A 21,787-nucleotide genomic window follows, 5' to 3' on the forward strand; every position below is an offset into this window, starting at 1 on the left:
TAACAATTAATATATATATAAATATATAAATATATAAATATATTTAATACATATAACATAACCAAAATTAATATTTTTATTTATTTATTTTAAATATATAAAATGAATATATGCAACATAGATTATTAATATAAAAATGATATAACTAATAAATTTATATATACATAAATTTGTTCGATTACTGTATATTAATAAGTACACAAATGATATAGGTTCGTGAATCCGAGGCCAACCCTGCGTTGTTCAATATAGTCATATGTATTTTTACTACAAAATACATTTGGTGAGTTTCATTTGCTCCCTTTTTACTTGCTTTTGCAATATATATTTTTGGGACTGAGAATACATGCGCTGTTTTTATAAATGTTTTACGAAATAGACATAAGTACTTAAAATTACATTCTATGGTTGGATTATTAAACCGAATATCGCCCTTCAAGTCTAGTAACCTAAGAATTTAGGGAAATGGCCCCTGATTAACGCGAATCCTAAAGATAGATCTATAGACCTTGACAAGTCCCATTCGGGGTACGAATGCTTTAGTACTTCGAGATTATTATACAGACGAAAGGTTCTGTTTTGGGGATATTCTATGCATTAAGTTAACGTCGGTTACCAGGTGTTCAATCCATATGAATGATTTTATCTCTATGCAGTTTGCGAAATGCCTGATACGAGATGTGTATTTATGGAATTAAAATCTTGTGGTCTATTAAAATTACGGAAATGATTGATTACGATAAACTAATGAACTCACCAACCTTTTGGTTGACACTTGAAAGCATGTTTATTCTCATGTATGAAAGAAATCTTCCGCTGTGCATTTGCTCATATTAGAGATATTACTTGGAGTCATTCATGACATATTTCAAAAGATGTTGCATTCGAGTCGTCAAGTTCATCAGGATTATTACTAAGTCAATTATAGTTGGATATATTATGAAATGGTATGCATGCCGTCAACTGTCGATGTAATGAAAGTTTGTCTTTTAAAAACGAATGCAATATTTGTAAAATGTATCATATTGAGGTCAAGTACCTCGCGATGTAACCAAATGTAATGTATTCGTCCAGATGGATTAGGACGGGTCATGAAAGTTGGTATCAGAGCGGTGGTCTTAGCGAACCAGATCTTGCATTAGTGTATCTAACTGATAGTTGTTTAGATGCATTAGTGGGTCTGGACTTCGACCGTGTCTGCATGTCAAAAGTTTTGATTATCATTTAGTGTCGAAAAATTATTTGCTTATCATCCTTAAGGTCTAGACATGTCTTACTGCCTCTATTGCATAGATAGTGTATAGATAAATTCATATCTTAGCGTACCTGTTATTGTTACCTTTGCCTGACAGCTACCGTAGATTCTTCCGTAACTTATGGGATTTTAGTATTATATATGCATATATAAATTATGTATTGCAGGGTACTAATCTACATCCTATAATCTATTTCTTATCGAAAATCCTTCATCTGATCATACGAGATGAATCCCTCAACCAGTTCGAATTCCTCGAATTCCGACAGCTATTCCGATATGGAGTTTCACCTAAGCTCCGAAAGCAGTGTCACCAGAATGAATCAACCAATCATCCATCCCCAATTCATCTGATGGGTTCGTAGTCGACTTAACCGATGGAGACGAGAAGAAGGCGATCCCTTCTGCACTCTTGGCGAAGAACCTGAAGCATTCACCGGCGAACCAATCCGAAACACTATGTTCGCCCTCATTACCCGACAATCATCCCGGAATAATATAAGAAGTCAACGAACTACGCGCCCGAGTTGTAGCCTTGAAAAATATGGTGCAAAACGTATCAGCTTCAGCAACATCAACGGAACCAACAGTACCACCAACATCAATACCAGTACCATCAACATCACAATCTGTACCTCGAGCATAATCATCATTCTACATGACGTTCTACATCATTTATCTTCGTTCGACATGACGATTATGTAATCTCTAATGTTTTAGATATTATGTATTCTAGTTCTAACGGTAAAACAAATGAGATTAATATTATATTAACTCATTAAATCGGTATTACATCTGAAGAAAATATACGTGTATATATGTTTTCATAAAGATTGTAATTAAAAATTCTTTCGTACAAACTGTTAATGGTGAAAATATTTTAACGGGTAGGTAATACCCGAGGAATATTTAGATTTCACATTAAAAAGTTACATTGTACATTCTTCGAATCTGATTCAACAGTCATTTACTATCCTACTTACATCCACGATATACAAATCTGTTCACCACAAAATAACCATATTCATCCAATTTCATATTTGGATTTTGACCTATCAGAATCCGACAAGTGGTATAATGAAGAAAACATTGGACAAAATAAAATTTGTTAGAAACAAACAAATTAACTATGATAAAGTTTGTTAAGAATCCACGCTAACAAAATCCTAGCTAACTGTTCCTAGCTAACTGTTAATTCCTTATTGAACATTTAATTATCGCAATTTATTTTATCGCAATTTAATTCTCGCAATTTTATTTATTGTCATTTACATTCTGTTATTTATTTTACGCACTTTATTTATCGTCATTTAATTTCTGTTATTTATTTTTACGCACTTTAAATATTGGGACACGTATACAAGGTTTTGACATATCATATCGACGCATCTATATATATTATTTGGAATAACCATAGACACTCTATATGCAGTAATGCTGGAGTTAGCTATACAGGGTTGAGGTTGATTCTACGATAATATATATAGTTTGAGTTGTGATCGAGTCTGAGACGTATACGGGTCACGACACGTATTAATTAATTCGAATATTATAAATTAAACTATATATGAATTATTAGACTGTTAACTGTGGACTATCAACTGTGGACTGCCAACATTGAACAAATTAAAATAAATTAAAATATTGATTATAACATATGAAACTAAATAATTCTTCAAGTTTGCCACTTGATTTCATCCTAAACCTCATTTGTATCTTAACGATTACAATCTGCGTTAAAATCTTTCATGATTCTTGAAAACGCCTCAATCAAGAGGATGAACCAACCACACTTCATCTACAGAAAGAAAGATTGATGCATATAGTTATGCACCTGAAAACACTCGGAACCTGTGTAAACATTTAACATGTGTCGGTGCTAGCTCCTTTGGCATTATTATTACCCAAAATAACTTGGCAGTTCTTTTTCAAAATAGCCAATTTTGTCACAGCTCCAGCATGACAACTTTGACTTTTCATTCAAAACAACCTTATTATAACCTTGATTTATACGCGTGCTCATTTATTGTTACCAGAGAACCTTTTATATTCCACCATACTACCATCAGCGTTTAATCATCTAAAAACACAATTCTCCTGAAACCACCTCGGATTGATAACCAATGATTCAGATATCGTAGCATTAAATATAGAGGAAACAGAAAAATGGTAGATGGTCTAAACGGCCAAAAGTTTGATGATAAATAAAGGAGTGTAGGAACGCTCGATAGAAAATTTGGTACTGAAAAACAGATTGAGCTAACCATGAAGGAGACCAAGGATAAATACAAGGACCAAACCCTATATTCAAAGAATCCAGGTAATTCTGGATCCGATGAAATCTTTAGAGAATATCTTGCTCCGAAGTCATGTTAAAATCTTGCGGAAAATTTTTCTTCATCAACCTTCGAACTTAGAAATTCCAAAATATCATCATAAATATCTTCGATATTTCTGAGGATATTTTCATAAATAGTCTTGTCCGAAATTATCTACCTCTTTGTGTTTTCTGTATTTTATGATATTGGAAACTTCTGTAAAATCTAAGTATAAATTATGAATGAATTGTGGAGGAGTGTTGGGAATTGAAGCATGGGTTAGTATAATATAATGACGCCCGACCAACGTGATTATATTACAGTAAGTCATGCTGAGTTTCTATTAGAACATGATGATTCACAGATCATAACATCATCATGTGCCATGTTACATACCTCTTTCATTCTACTTAACTTCTGAATATATCAAGAAAATATATTCTTGATAGTTCTATCTTCTGTAATTTTGATAAATTTGAAAATCAAATCGTGCTATCACGTTCCACCCTGCTTAGAACATTATAATCATTAAAAACTCTATATCTACAAATTCTGGACCATTATTCGCTTGACTTGGAGTCGGGAAGAGAAAACAAGAGCATGGAGCTCCGAAAAATAAAGGAAAATATAAAGCTGATCACAAACACAGGAATTACAAACCGTGTATATCAATGTTTATCGCAACATAAAGACACGGGAGAATTAAAAACATTATATCCCCAAGGGCGAAGTAGAAGAAAACATATTCCTCTTGTGGTAATTGAAAAAGGAGAATGATTGTTGCGATAGTGAGTATAAGAACAAGAATCAGAACTGGATTAAGCATTTTCACAATCTTTTGAATTTAGGATTGAGTATAGAAGTGGTGAAAACTAATGGAACGGAAAAGGTAAATTTATACTGGAAATATCAGACGTAGTAATTGGGGCAGATCATCTCATTTAATTAAAGAGATCCTAATTTCCTTAAATCTCGAAGAATCAGATCTTATAGATTTCCAAGATTTTCTTTTAAATTCCTTGAATTCCGGAATTCAACCATGACTAGTCAAAAATTATGATGAAACTTGATTTTCTCATTTCACTATTTAGTGATAGCTTCATTTGTACTCTTCGAAAAAGTCAATCATTTTATCCAAATTATTCAATGGTGATAAAACTCTATTTATCAACTCATATTCGTCATGAAAACATTTTTAGTGTTAGCCATGACCACCTCACTCAAATTTCGGGACGAAATTTCTTTAACGGGTAGGTACTGTGACGACCCGGAAATTTCCGACCAAATTTAAGCTTAATCTTTACATAATTTTGACATGACAAGCAAAATCTGTAAAGTAGAGTCTCTAAATTTTTGGAACAGTTTACAAAAAACCATTTGACCTTTGACTATATCTGACAATTCACGAACAATTATTTGTAAATAAATATGTACATATTATATTAATATAAACATTAGAATATATAATATTTTGATTTAATAAAGTGTACTTTAAATAATTGAAATTTTTTTTTAAAATGACAATTAGAATAATTAAGTATTGTTAATATATAAATATGTATATGATATTATAATCCCATGATTGGATAGATATAAAAATATATTTGTAATAATTGCTTTTATTCTCACTAATATCCATATCTGTATTATTAATATTATGGAAGCATGTAACTTGTTATATCTTCATTACGATTAGATATTATTACTATTAAAATATATAATGCTCATTACTATATAATATATTATATAGTATATAATCTATAAATTGAAATACTAATATATTAAATATAATTGTTATAACAATATTGTTATTACTTTTATTAATAATATCGATACTAGTGTTATTAATATTATCATTTTAAAATATAATATATAGAAATGAAATTCGATATAAACAATTTATTAATATTAATAAAATTAGTATTGTAATTGTAATTATTATCAATAATATTATTATTATAAATTTCACTAAAAATTATTATTATTGAGACATATTATTATTATTACTCTTTATATCATTATTATTATTTGTATGTTGATGTTTATTATTATTAATAATAATATCATTATTATTATTAATGAGATTATTAATTATTAAAATTAAAATAATAAATATATAGAAACAGTTAATGTATCACGCGAAATCTGTACCCTTATCTGTTTTATTTTTTTATTTTTTTATTATTTTTTTGTGCCGCTCGTGACTTTTGATCGACCCTCAATCATTCAATATATACGAATTAATCTGTTTGTGAATTAAATTAACACATTCAACCTTTAATACCAATTATAATCATTTATATGCGAGTGAATTAAATGAAGAACAACTCGTTTTTTTTCTTTCTTCTGTACGCGTAATTTTCACCACAACTCGACTATGGATCGTTTTTCTCCAAAAATCTAAAAGTGTAGTGTTGTTAGAATTCAGTCATTGAAACTACCTGCAAATTTACAAGTTTCAATTCTTCATATTGGTTATCAATTTCGAAGTCAAAGGTAATTTTTCTAAAAAGTCAACTTTGTGTTCATCATCAAATTCGAATCTTTTTTAATGTTTTTGTTGAAATTAACGATCCAAAAAGTTTCTATATACGAATTAAAACATGTTTCGTGTTATACGTATGATCAAAAACTTCCTTAAAATCAAAAAGGTATATTTTTTTATTTAAAAACCGACGAGCAGAAGCTGTATATGTGTATCTTTTAATTTTTTTATTTTTTTCTTTTCATTTTCTTTTAATTCACTCAAGAACTCATATCAGTTGAATATACTTCGTGTGTAATCCAAAAACCAAACATATAAGTGTTACGGGGTAAATGATCGACTAGTAGTTTGAGGAGGAAGAATAAGGGAGGAATAATATACGGGTTATATATTAGTAAATAAGTTATAAAACAGAAAATAGGCCACGGCCAAAATGGTTAAGGAGTATTGGGGTATGCGAGAGGTCGGGGGTTCAAATCTAGGCGATGGCAGTTTTTTTTAAGGAGACTTATTTTAAAGGTAGTCATTTTTATTATTATTACTTTTATTATTATTATTATTATTATTATTATTATTATTATTATTATTATTATTATTATTATTGTTATTATTATTACTAGTATTAATTACTATTGTTATAATTGTTAGTACTACTAATATTATTATCATTAATATGAACATAATACAAATTATTATTATAAATATTATTATTAGTATCGTTTTACTAATTGTTGGTATTATTATTATATTATCAACAAAGATATTAGTAATGATATTATTATTATTGTTAATATGATTAGTAGACTGGTTATAATTAAACTTGTTACCATAATTAACAAAATAGATATCTTTATAATTATTATTATTATTATTAAGAATTAAGTATTATTATCAAAAATTAATATTTTTAGGACCATTATTATTAAATTATTCTTTTTATTAAAAACTGCTGATATCATCATTATTATGAGATTAATTAATGAAAAATATCATTAATATATTTATAGAATTATAAATAATATCATCGTTTGTATTAATATTAGTATTAACAATATTATTATCTCAAATATTACCTTAGTATCACTAAAGTACTGTTTTAACTAACAATTAATATATATATATATATATATATATATATATATATATATATATATATATATATATATATATATATATATATATATATATATATATATATATATATATATATATATATATATATATATATATTTAATACATATAACATAACCAAAATTAATATTTTTTTTATTTATTTTAAATATATAAAATGAATATATGCAACATAGATTATTAATATAAAAATGATATAACCAATAAATTTATATATACATAAATTTGTTCGATTACAATTATGTATATTAATAAGTACACAAATGATATAGGTTCGTGAATCCGAGGCCAACCCTGCATTGTTCAATATAGTCATATGTATTTTTACTACAAAATACATTTGGCGAGTTTCATTTGCTCCCTTTTTACTTGCTTTTGCAATATATATTTTTGGGACTGAGAATACATGCGCTGTTTTTATAAACGTTTTACGAAATAGACACAAGTACTTAAAATTACATTCTATGGTTGGATTATTAAACTGAATATCGCTCTTCAAGTCTGGTAACCTAAGAATTTAGGAAAATGGCCCCTGATTGATGCGAATCCTAAAGATAGATCTATGGACCTTGACAAGTCCCATTCGGGGTACGAATGCTTTAGTACTTCGAGATTATTATACAGACGAGAGGTTCGGTTTTGGGGATATTCTATGCATTAAGTTAACGTCGGTTACCAGGTGTTCAATCCATATGAATGATTTTATCTCTATGCAGTTTGCGAAATGCCTGATATGAGATGTGTATTTATGGAATTAAAATCTTGTGGTCTATTAAAATTATGGAAATGATTGATTACGATAAACTAATGAACTCACCAACTTTTTGGTTGACACTTGAAAGCATGTTTATTCTCAGGTATGAAAGAAATCTTCCGCTGTGCATTTGCTCATATTAGAGATATTACTTGGAGTCATTCATGACATATTTCAAAAAATGTTGCATTCGAGTCGTCAAGTTCATCAAGATTATTACTAAGTCAATTATAGTTGGATATATTATGAAATGGTATGCATGCCGTCAACTGTCGATGTAATGAAAGTTTGTCTTTTAAAAACGAATGCAATATTTGTAAAATGTATCGTATAGAGGTCAAGTACCTCGCGATGTAACCAAATGTAATGTATTCATCCAGATGGATTAGGACGGGTCATGAAATGATGAAGGTGATGGGTGAAGGAAATCAATGGTGGTGATCGAGTTTTAGATATGAGGTGGTGAGGTTGAAGTGAGGGTTTTTAATGGTTTCTTGTTACGGTTTGATGTTAACCAGAGATGGGTTGTTATGGTTCGTAACACAGAAAGCTAATGGTGTTAGGGTGGTGGGTTGCACCCGTTGTCAACAGAAAACAGAAGGAGATACACGTTTGTGTTGTGCTTTTGATTAATAGAAGCAAAGGTGAATGAGATAGGGGAAGAAGAATAGAATCGATAGGTATTGCAGATGGATTTCATTCTATGAATGTATACATTTATAATTATAATGGAATATAGATAGATAGGAATAGATAAAAGGTAGATGTGATAGATATAGATATGAAACAGAAAGAATCAACATGTATCAATATGTGGTTATGGTTAGTGATAGTTGACAGTAATATTCGTGCCAGGAAGAAAAGATAAAGAAATAATAAAGTTGATAATGATCTCTAACTGATTTTGTAATTGATCACTTGTATTATAGCAATGGGAATCGATTCAATTACTTTTACAGACAGAAGAAAGAACTTGATAACGATATGCACATATTCCCACATTTAATTGATCTATAATTAGTACATATTAATAATTAATAATAATTCTAATAATAATAATAAATATATTAACTATAAGATGATACAAATAATATTATTAATGATAATAATAATAAATTGTATTTATTTTTATGATACTAAGTTTTATTGATAATGATAGTAATCATGATAATAATTAAATTCATAATTAATTATGATGTTTATAATGATAACAATAATAATACAACTATATTTTTAACTTGTAATTATATTTTATTAAACATGTAATATTTGATGATTATATTATATAACAACCTATATTGAGTACTAAATTTTTATACCTTTTAATATATATTATTTACCTGGGATGTTACAGATGGTATCAGAGCCAGGCCCCGGACCAAACGTGCACAGCGAGGACGTTGTGTCCCATACGGGGGGAGGATTGTAACATCCATGTTACATCCATCCCACATCAGTTGGAGAAGGGAACGAAGCATGCCTTATAATGGTGTGGAGACCTTTCCTAGCATGACGCGTTTTGGGACCACAAGCGCAGCAAATCTCATGAGAACTCTGCAGTTAAGCATGCTCAGGCGAGAGCACTACCAGGATGGGTGACCTCTTGGGAAAGTGCTCGTCCTGTGTGGTTGCCAAGAAAAATCCGTGCGCCTACGGGCAAAGCGGACAATATCATGCTACGGGGAACGTTTACCTGGGATGTTACATATTACAATATACATATATTAATAATTATGTATAGAAACCATAGTTTCATAACTTTATTGTATCATTTATTATTTTAAAATTGTTAGTCCTTATAATTTATTTAACGAACCGTCAAAGTACACTTGACGACCATCGTTATCTTGGTCCCACAGCTTGATCATAACTCTATATGAATTTAATAAATAACCTTGCATTCTTTATTTAAAAATGATTTTCTATAAAGGAAACCTATCAAAATATGTAAGTTTAGAAAAACCATACATTATTACTTAACCAAAAGTTGACCAAAACAAAGTCAACAACATCCACTATTAAATGTATCAAAATAGAATGCAAGTTATTGTTTAACAAAAGCTGCCATCATAAATATGCAGACTCTCTAAGCACAGCGGAAGCAATCAATCATGAACCTGAGAATAAAACATGCGAGTAACTGTCAACAAAAATGTTGAGTGAATTATAGGTTTAATATTGCAAACAATATTTAATTTAAACCGTAAAAATTTATGTTTGAAAACATAAAAACTCCTTTTTGGACCACAAAATTATATGCTAGAAAACATATAAAAACATTATTCCATTTACCGTGAGCCACCTGGTAACCACTTAACCATTTATTTACCCTTGCCAAACACAATAAATAATATACACCGAACAAGTGTATCTACAACAAATTACGAAGTACTAAACATTCCAATTATAAATTGCTAGCGCGACTAGCTCGAAATGGGGTTGTCAAACCCGATAGATCTATCCAAAGGATTCGCGTTCACCAGTAGAAACAATTGATTACAATTACCACATTAGGGAATATTTTGTTTCGACTCACAATGAATAATTTAAACCAACTTCCACTTGTGTCCAAAATATAAAATAAATTGCATGTATTCTCATCCCAAAAGATGTAAAATAGAAAAATGGGACTATAACTCACCTTAATAGTAAACGAAGTAACCACACAAATATGCGAACAACAAATGAAGTAAAGTGATCAGGAATGATCACAACGCCGACCTATAAATAAAGAAGGTCGATATAAATAACTAACTTAGGGCAAGTCTTAGTATGATAGCTATGGTACATGTTGCAAGTAGACATAGAACAACACTCAACATGCATCGGTTTGATCGGAACAGCGTACGGACACACACTTTCTATTTTTAGAAAGTTTCTATTTTTAGCAGTGATAAGGCTAAAAAGGAACATATATTTCATAGCAATATCCCTCCTAAATAATAGGTTTTCATATGTAATTGTATTATATTTTCATTGTAATTGTTTAAATAAATAAGTGCGAAGACAAAAGGCGAAAACGAAGATTTGAAGACGCAAACGTCCAAAAAGCTCAAATGTACAAGATACAATCCAAGTGGTTCAAATTATTGATGAGAAACGTCTAAAAAAGACAAGAGTACAAGTTACAAAACGCAAAGTACAAGATATTAAATTGTACGCAAGGACGTTCGAAAATTCGGAACCGAGACATGAACCAACTTTCAACGCTCGACGCAACGGAGCTAAAATTACAAGTTAACTATGCTCAAGAATATAATATAATATTTAAATAATTCATAATAAGAATAATAATAAATAATAAAAAGTTGTTAATTGAGCATAGTTAAGGGGTCATAAGTGAAAATTTTAAATCACCAATTGTCTATAAAATGAAATTCACGGTGTAATGAAAAGAACACCTTTTCTTCTTTCTTTCTCTTTACATGTAATATATATATTTATAATTTTAATTTTAATTTTAGTTTAAGTTTAATAATAATTGGGTTATTGTAAGGAATGTTTTACGGGTTTTAAAGTCGAAACTCTGTCCGTGTAACGCTACACGATTAATAATCACTGTAAGTTATGTTCTTCCCTTTTAAATTAATGTCTCGTAACTAAGTTATTATTATGCTTATTTAAGCCGAAGTAATCGTGATGTTTGACTAAATATTAAGACGGGATTATTGGATTTTGTACCATAATTAAGGTTTGGGCAAAAGACCGACACTTGTGGAAATTGGACTATTGACTATTAATAGGTGGGGGGTATTGTCTAATTGAGTGACAACTCATTGGAGTCTGTCGAACCTATCTTCAAATTAATTATCCTAATAATTAATAATGATTATGGTTGTCCTATTTAGTGACGTTCATATGGAATCTATTATAATTAATTATTCGGGTTGGGTAATTGATTATTCAAACTGATCAAGTGGGTAAATTAATATTCATATCTAATCAAAACAGGGGTAGATTGCATAAAGTGATAACTGGTGTAATTGTTGACAGAAGTGATAACTGCGTCACAGTTTAAATCCTTAATTAGTTGAAATATTTGACTTCGGGTATAAGGGTAATTTGACGAGGACACTCGCACTTTATATTTATGACCGATGGACTATTATGGATAAAAACCAGATAGGTATCAAATAAACCATGATAAAGGACAATTAACCCGAGTAACAATTAATTAAAATCAAAACGTTAAACATCATGATTACGGAAGTTTAAATAAGCATAATCCTTTTATTTCATATTCTATCGCAATTTTATTTATTGTTATTTTATTTATCGTCATTTATATATTTTACGCACTTTAATTATTGTCATTTATCTTTACGCTTAAAAATATAAAATCGACAAACCGGTCATTAAACGGTAAAAAACCCCCTTTTATAATAATATTACTACTTATATATATATATATATATATATATATATATATATATATATATATATATATATATATATATATATATATATATATATATATATATATATATATATATATATATATATATATATATATATATATATATATATATATATATATTTATATAAATATAGTTTTATAAAAATATAGTACGTAATCACTAGCTCCCTGTGGAACGAACCGGACTTACTAAAAACTACACTACTCTACGATTAGGTACACTGCCTATAATGTTGTAGCAAGGTTTAGGTATATCCCATCCGTAAATTAATAAAACTTGTGTCATATTTTGTAGTATTTTGTATTAAAAATAATAATATTTCGTACCCTCACGCTACATCATCAAGTTTTTGGCGCCGCTGCCGGGGATAAGTTTTCCGGAATGCTAATTTAAATATTATTATTTTTAAATTAATACTATCACGTACCGACACTTGATGATGTAGCGTGAGGGTACGAAATATTATTATTTTTAATACAAAATACTACAAAATATGACACAAGTTTTATTAATTTACGGATGGGATATACCTAAACCTTGCTACAATATTATAGGCAGTGTACCTAATCGTAGAGTAGTGTAGTTTTTAGTAAATTCGGTTCATTCCACAGGGAGCTAGTGATTACGTACTATATTTTTATAAAACTATATTTATATATATATATATATATATATATATATAAATATATATATATATATATATATATATATATATATATATATATATATATATATATATATATATATATATATATATATATATATATATATTTATATAAATATAGTTTTATAAAAATATAGTACGTAATCACTAGCTCCCTGTGGAACGAACCGGACTTACTAAAAACTACACTACTCTACGATTAGGTACACTGCCTATAATGTTGTAGCAAGGTTTAGGTATATCCCATCCGTAAATTAATAAAACTTGTGTCATATTTTGTAGTATTTTGTATTAAAAATAATAATATTTCGTACCCTCACGCTACATCATCAAGTTTTTGGCGCCGCTGCCGGGGATAAGTTTTCCGGAATGCTAATTTAAATATTATTATTTTTAAATTAATACTATCACGTACCGACACTTGATGATGTAGCGTGAGGGTACGAAATATTATTATTTTTAATACAAAATACTACAAAATATGACACAAGTTTTATTAATTTACGGATGGGATATACCTAAACCTTGCTACAATATTATAGGCAGTGTACCTAATCGTAGAGTAGTGTAGTTTTTAGTAAATTCGGTTCATTCCACAGGGAGCTAGTGATTACGTACTATATTTTTATAAAACTATATTTATATATATATATATATATATATATATAAATATATATATATATATATATATATATAAATATATATATATATATATATATATATATATATATATATATATATATATATATATAAGTAGTAATATTATTATAAAAGGGGTTTTTTTACCGTTTAATGACCGGTTTGTCGATTTTATATTTTTAAGCGTAAAGATAAATGACAATAATTAAAGTGCGTAAAATATATAAATGACGATAAATAAAATAACAATAAATAAAATTGCGATAGAATATGAAATAAAAGGATTATGCTTATTTAAACTTCCGTAATCATGATGTTTAACGTTTTGATTTTAATTAATTCTTACTCGGGTTAATTGTCCTTTGTCATGGTTTATTTGATATCTATCTGGTTTTTATCCATAATAGTCCATCGGTCATAAATATAAAGTGCGAGTGTCCTCGTCAAATTACCCTTATACCCGAAGTCAAATATTCCAACTAATTAAGGATTTAAACTGTGACGCAGTTATCACTTCTGTCAACAATTACACCAGTTATCACTGTATGTAATCCACCCCTATTTTGATTAGATATGAATATTAATTTACCCACTTGATTAGTTTGAATAATCAATTACCCAACCCGAATAATTAATTAAATGATTATAATAGATTCCATATGAACGTCACTAAATAGGACAACCATAATCATTATTAATTATTAGGATAATTAATTTGAAGATAGGTTCGACAGACTCCAATGAGTTGTCACTCAATTAGACAATACCCCCATATATTAATAGTCAATAGTCCAATTTCCACAAGTGTCGGTCTTTTGCCCAAACCTTAATTATGGTCCAAAGTTCAATAACCCCATCTTAATATTTTAGCCTAACATCACGATTACTTCGGCTCAAATAAGCATAATAATAACTTAGTTACGAGACATTAAATTAAAAAGGAAGAACATAGCTTACAGTGGTGATTAATCGCGTAGCGTTGCACTGACAGAATTTCGACTTAAAACCCGTAAAACATTTCTTACAATAACCCAACTAAACCATAACTTTATTATTAAAATTAACTTATATTAAAATTATAATATAAATATATATTACATATTACAGAAGAGAGAAAGAAATATGAAGAAAGGTGTTCTTTTCATTACACCGTGAATTTCATTTTATAGACAATTGGTGATTTAAAATTTTCACTTATGACCCCTTAACTATGCTCAATTAACAACTTTTTATTATTTATTATTATTCTTATTATGAATTATTTAAATATTATATTATATTCTTGAGCATAGTTAACTTGTAATTTTAGCTCCGTTGCGTCGAGCGTTGAAAGTTGGTTCATGTCTCGGTTCCGAATTTTCGAACGTCCTTGCGTACAAATTAATATCTTGTACTTTGCGTTTTGTAACTTGTACTCTTGTCATTTTTAGACGTTTCTCATCAATAATTTGAACCATTTGGATTGTATCTTGTACATTTGAGCTTTTTGGACGTTTGCGTCTTCAAATCTTCGTTTTCGCCTTTTGTCTTCGCACTTATTTATTTAAACAATTACAATGAAAATATAATACAATTACATATGAAAACCTATTATTTAGGAGGGATATTGCTATGAAATATATGTTCCTTTTTAGCCTTATCAAATATCCCCACACTTGAGCGTTGCTTGTCCTCAAGCAATACAGAACTTGAAATAAAAACATACATGAATCACTTTTTTATTCATCACACTTTGTACATCAGTGATTTTGATATGGTGGTATAAACAATTATAGTAATGATAGAACCATGGTTAAAGATGGGTGTGTCATCCACAGTTGCCTCGGGTTTAGGTCAACGACACTTGCAATCAAATAGCCGATTTACTTTCGGTTTCCAAAGCAAAGTGCACATTTGAAATATGGTTTACAGTCCCACATGACTATGAAAATGTAGATCCTTAAGGAAATTGGATCTTTATGAAAACATTTGATCTTTTTGAAAATTTAATCTAGCTTTTACCCTAGATAAGTTTTCCGGAATAACCCTTCACCGGTGTTTGCAAAATATTTTTGTGGGTTGTGTGGGTTTCAGATTTGAAAATTTTAGCTCAACACTTGTGGTTTTGTGTTACCCACTTGCTAACCTTGTATTAGGAAAGCAACACGTCCAGTTTACTTGTCCCGTATATTACCTTTCGGCAAACTACCGTCCGGTTGTAAAGGAAAGCGATGAACAAGAAACTGTTAAGGCAATGTCTAATGACATGCATATGATTATGGTCTTAAAACGTGTCGGATGCTAGTACTATCCTTTGTAGGAGCAATAGTAAAGATCATCCTATGATTTTTCGGTCTGGCACAAGGTCCTGTCTCCGACCATGCTATGCAACCACCGTTTCTTACGGTTGACACCCGATTTGGTTCAGGTGACCTAATAAATTCTGATGAATTCTCAGGATTTTACGTTCAATGGTAATGAACGCATTGAAAATAGGTTTTCAGAAAACAAATCGGTTTTATTTTTGATCAAAATATTTTCTCGTTCAAGCTCGAGTTTAGATATCATCGAATTCCATGAGTTTGTAATTCTCAATCTTTAAGGTCAATCTCTAGGATTGAGTAATATCAGTCTTAAAAGCTGATTTTTGATCTTTAAGGAGATTATCCTTTCTGGGGATTTGATTCATTAGTCTTATTAAGCTAATTTGCACGGTGCCCCCCCATTGTGCGAGATAAATCCTTCTCATGGTTAGGATAAATCTGACCACATGGCGACCCTGTTTGATGCCGAGGTCCGTGGATTTCCTGCTGATTTTAGAGATGACTTTTCTAGATTTTTCGTCAACATACAGCTGGTCTGGACGACAACTTCTTGATCTAAATCAAGAAGCGCGTGTCTTTTTCGGAAGACTTTACTTCCTTTTAATGATGGAATTGATTCATCGTGTAGATCCATCTTTCTTTAAAATATATTACAGTAAACCGGGTAAAACTGATTAGTATCGTCCAAAGCAAAAGTACCTGCAATAATTCTTATACAAAAATGTGATAGATAGTTTTTAATTAAATAACTTGGTACATTCTCTCCACACTTAGCTTTTATTTATTCTTTTCTTTGCCTTTTTATTCTCTTCTATCCCATTTTAAATGAATTCAAGCGTTTTGGGTTGTTTCTCAATTTATGTCCTCGAGGTAACAATAATTTCGGCATTAACACCTAGTTTTATCGTTCATAAATATGTATAAACATGATTTTGAATTCATTTAGTTGAAATTTTTTCAAATTTTCACAAAATTTGGCAATTAAAACAAGTGTAAACCCGAAAGAATTTATAACCCTTCCCCACACTTGAGATCTTGCAATGCCCTCATTTGAAAGAAATCAGTAAAAATTTAAATTCATGAGGGTGATTAGTGTAGAAAAATTATTAAAAATACCGAGTTTGCAAACATATTGTTGTTATTTCACATTTGATATTTTGTTTCTTGTCGTCAAAATTAGTACCTTTTTCTGAACTTAATGACAGTCTTTGAAAGTGCGTTGTTTTACCCTGTTGTTTACATGATAAAATACAAACATATATACATATTTTTAAAGTTGGGTATATTACCCCACGTTCAAAAATTTATAAAATCAAATATTTTTTTTTTTTGCATACTTTAAATCAATAAAATTAAAAATAATGATGACAAAATTTTTCGCCCCGCCCTCGGGTAAAGTAATTTCGGCTCAACGACCTAGTCTTCAACTCACGACGAATTTTAGAAATCATTTTTTTACTTAATGAAATAAAGTAAATTTTGTTTTTAAATTCACACAAAACTTAAATTTAAAAAGCATATTAATTTCATATAAAACCTACAAAATAAAAAAAAATCAGAATGGGGGGAGAAAACTAGTTCTTTAGTGTCTGCTAGCGGAAAAGACCAATCGGATTACATTCTCGGAACTACACGAGAACAGAACAACTAACTCTAGAGAGCATTTTCTTTTTAGAACACTTGAATCTCCCCACACTTAGGTAGCTGTGGTGTCGAAATTGTGAATAACTTCATCGTCAATTTCTCTTGAACCATAATCAACTTGCATATCTATGACTTTTTTTTTAAGCCATTGGTCGGATTCCTGTGTAATATCCACAATTTCAACTAGTTTCGCCTTTTATTTAGGCGATAGATTGGATACTAACCGGTTACATAACTTAGAGTTCCCCTTGGTTCTAGCATCGCGAATCCGTTTAATAAGTTTCTTCATTGAACTATTAATAACGGGATCATTTAATTTCGTATCAACAACGGGGTTCTTTGTTAACAGGTCATCATTAGGTGTTACTTCATTTTCCCCACACTTAGGCGTTTTATTATTGTTAAGCATTACCGTTGGAGTTGGTAAAACAACATGGTTCTTACCAATCGTTTTTGTCGGTTCAACGGTTTTGGTTTGTGGATATTTAGACTTTCGAATCATAAAGGTGATCGATTTCTCATCATTACTAAGTGTCATTCTACCATTTCTTACATCAAATAACGCCCCGGTGGACGCTAAGAATGGTCGACCTAAAATTAGAGGAACGTTTGAGTCCTCTTCTATGTCAATGACAATGAATTCGACTAGAAAGGTTAAATTGCCTACTTGAACGGGTAGGTTGTCAGCAATTCCAACTGGGTGCTTAATTGTTTGATCAAGGAGTCGAACACTCATATCCGTTGGACTTAACTCACCTACACCTAATCTCTTATATAATGAAAGAGGCATAATACTTACACTCGCACCTAAATCTGCTAGTGCATCATACATGACACAATCACTAAGTAGACAATGAACAATAAATTCACCTGGATCACCTATCCTAGGTAGAGGTTTTGGTGGAACTGTCTTCACCGGGTTTACTTCTACGGTTTTTATTTCTTGCACTTTCTTATTCTTCTTCTTCTTCTTCTTCTTTCCAGAGGTATCACAAACTTTATTACCTATCACTTGCTCATACTCAACTCCTTTTCTTGGAAACGGGATGGGTGGTCTGTATGGTGCCACCACTGGCTTTACATACTCGGGTGGTGGTGGTGGTGTAACTTCTTCATTGTTACTTACATCTAAAACCTCCCCATCTTCTGATGCTGGTTTTTCAGAATTTGTTGAAACCATATTAACATTTTCATTCCGAGGATTTACTTCAGTATTACTCGGTAGCTTTCCTTGTTTCCTTTCACTCATCAATCTAACAAGAGTACCTACTTGTTTTTCTAGATTCAAAATAGAAGCTTGTTGAGTTCTAAATGACTGATCAAACCTCTCATTCGTTTGAGTTTGAGTTTCAATAAATTGTGTTTGAGATTCAACTAGCTTAAATACCACTTCTTCCAGATTTGACTTTTTCTCTTCGATTTGTTGTGGTGGTTTATACAAGCCAGGTCTTTGTTGATTGAAAGTGTTGTTTTGAGTTGGTTGGTTATTCGGACCTTGTTGGTTATACGAGTTATTGTCAGGTCCTTTTGGATTGTAAAGAATGTTTTGATTTCGATTGAAGTTTGGCCTTGGCGGTTGATAATTATTCTGATAACTATTTTCCAGCCTTTGGTTCATGTAGACAACATTCTCACGTTGTTCCATCGTTTGTTCAATGTGACAGTCTTTCATTAAGTGTGGTCCACCGCATTGCTCACAACTGATTCGTATTGCGTGAATATCTTTATTCATCTTTTCCATTTGTCTCTCGAAAGCATCTATTTTTGCGGAAACGGAATCAAAGTTATGGCTAGAATCAGCTCTAGCCGCTTTAGATGAACGATATATATCTTTCTCTTGGTGCCACTCATGAGAGTGGGAGGCTGTGTTATCAATAATTTTGTAAGCTTCAGTTGCGGTTTTCTTCATAATGGAACCACCAGCTGTTATGTCGATGTCTTTTCGTGTAGCAACGTTGACACCTTGGTAGAATATTTGTACTATTTGATAAGTGTCTAAACCGTGTTGAGGACATCCTCTCAACAACTTTCCAAATCTTGTCCACGCCTCATATAGTGTTTCATTTGACTTTTGTGTGAACGTAACAATTTCTCCTTGAAGTCTCACGGCTTTAGATGCCGGAAAGAATCTTTTAAGAAATTTCCCAACTAAAACATCCCATGTCTCAATCGCCCCTTCAGGTAACGATTCTAACCAATCTTTGGCTTCTCCCTTTAAAGTCCAGGGAAACAACATGAGATAGATCTGTTCATCCTCAACTTCTCGGATTTTGAATAGTGTACAGATCCTATTAAACGTACGAAGATGTTCGTTTGGATCTTCCTTCGGCGCACCACTATATTGGCACTGATTAGTTACCATGTGTAGGATTTGTCCTTTGATTTCATAATCTGGCGCATTAATGTCTGGCTTAATAATGGCGTGACCTTGGCCCGTGCGTGTGGCTCTCATTCGGTCTTCCATACTTAGAGGTTCCAGATTTTTCATAATTGAATTTGTTGAATACGAATCACTAGAAGATTCTGATTTAATAGTTTGTGGTTCAGGAGGAATGATTAGTGGTTCTGGATCTTGGAATTGTCCCTGAATATTCTCCGGATTCTCAATTGTGAGGTCGGGTTCAAAAGATGGATTATCGGAAATTTGAGTTGGGGTTCTTGGTCGACTAGATGATGATTCTAAAGAAAAATCAACGGTGACAATATTGGCTAGATGTCTTGATCGAGTTATAGGTGGTGAACGTATGAAAGGTGGTGAACGTTTTACTCGGTGCATTCACTGAATATCCTATTAGTTTTTAAAAGGAAAGAAAAATTATATAAGTTATCCAATTAATAAACTTTTCTGATTTTGCTCACGTTTCGAATAGCCAAAAGATGCAGCAGAGGGGCAGGATTCGTATGGTCTCAATATAATTGAGTACTGTTTGGCTCCAATAACCCGGTCCACGTACAAATCCAACTATTACTACGAACCAGAAAATTTTGATGTCTATCAATTTAACCACTTAAAATAAATTTTCGTAATTTTAAGAAATTTAGATAAGAAGTAGAATAAAAATCTTATCCTAAAACTAGAATAGCGAGAAATAAGAAAGAAAAAAAAACGCGTCGAAAAAGGTCGAAAAATAAAAGGTCGAAAAATAGGCGTCGAAAAATAAAAATAAGAAAGTAGCGCGAAAAACGGCGTTGCAAAATTCTAAAGCACATAAATCTTAGTCTAAGGAATAAGCACTTAAGGGATTTTACGGCAAACCTAAAAATTGTAGAAATAAAAATAACTTTGGCAAAACTAAACTTAATAATAAAAATTGTAACTAGAGTCTAAAAATCTAAAGGTAATAAAAAAAAAACTTTCTTTTTTAATTTTTTTTTAAATTTTTTTTTAAATTTCGTTTTTTAAGGATTTTAAAATTTTTTTTTAAAAATTTTTTATATATATATATATTTTTTTAAACTTTTTTTTTTTTAAATTTTTCTTTAAAAAACGATTTTTTTTACAATTTTTTTTTTAAAACGAATTTTTTTTTCTTTAAAAAAAACTATTTTTTTACACAATTTTTATTTATTTATTTATTTTTTTTATTTTTTTAAAGGAATTAATAATTTTTTTATTATTATTATTTTTTTTCAAAACTTTTTTTTAACTCATTTACTATTCATGAATAGTAAATGAAAAGAAATTAATTAATTTACTATTCACATGAAAGCGACATGATAGAAATTATTAATTGCAAGTTACATAATATACCCCTGAAATATTTAATAAATACGACTTTTTAAAACTTTTAAAACTTTTACGATTCAAAATAGTAAAGGAAAGAAATTAATTAATTTACTATTCATATGAAAGCGACATTATAGAAATTATTAATTATAAGTTACATAATATACCCCTGAAATATTTAATAAATACGACTTTTTAAAACTTTTAAAACTTTTACGTATCAAATTTGATTCTAAAATATTATTATATTATTATATTTTATTTCAATATTATTATATTATTATATTTATTAAATTATTATATTTAAATTAATATATCTTTAATCAATCAAAAACTAAAAAAAACTTAAATACCCCGTGAAAACACAAAAAGTGTCCCCGAAATTACCTTTTTTTTATAACTATATTTTTACAGATATAAATTAAAAATATAGCGTTTTAGCGTGGGGG

At 30.0% G+C, this 21,787-nt stretch overlaps 1 non-coding gene across 1 annotated transcript; it reads left to right on the forward strand.

Annotated features, from left to right (window-relative positions):
* The first annotated feature begins 19,608 nt into the window (after window positions 1-19,608).
* LOC139865190 (small nucleolar RNA R71) lies at window positions 19,609-19,715 on the forward strand. Its single transcript, XR_011764709.1, has one exon. It is a non-coding gene; the product is annotated as a small nucleolar RNA R71 (small nucleolar RNA).
* Window positions 19,716-21,787: the final 2,072 nt, after the last annotated feature.

This window comes from Rutidosis leptorrhynchoides, chromosome 8 (genome assembly GCF_046630445.1).
Source record: "Rutidosis leptorrhynchoides isolate AG116_Rl617_1_P2 chromosome 8, CSIRO_AGI_Rlap_v1, whole genome shotgun sequence".
Taxonomy (NCBI): Eukaryota; Viridiplantae; Streptophyta; class Magnoliopsida; order Asterales; family Asteraceae; genus Rutidosis; species Rutidosis leptorrhynchoides.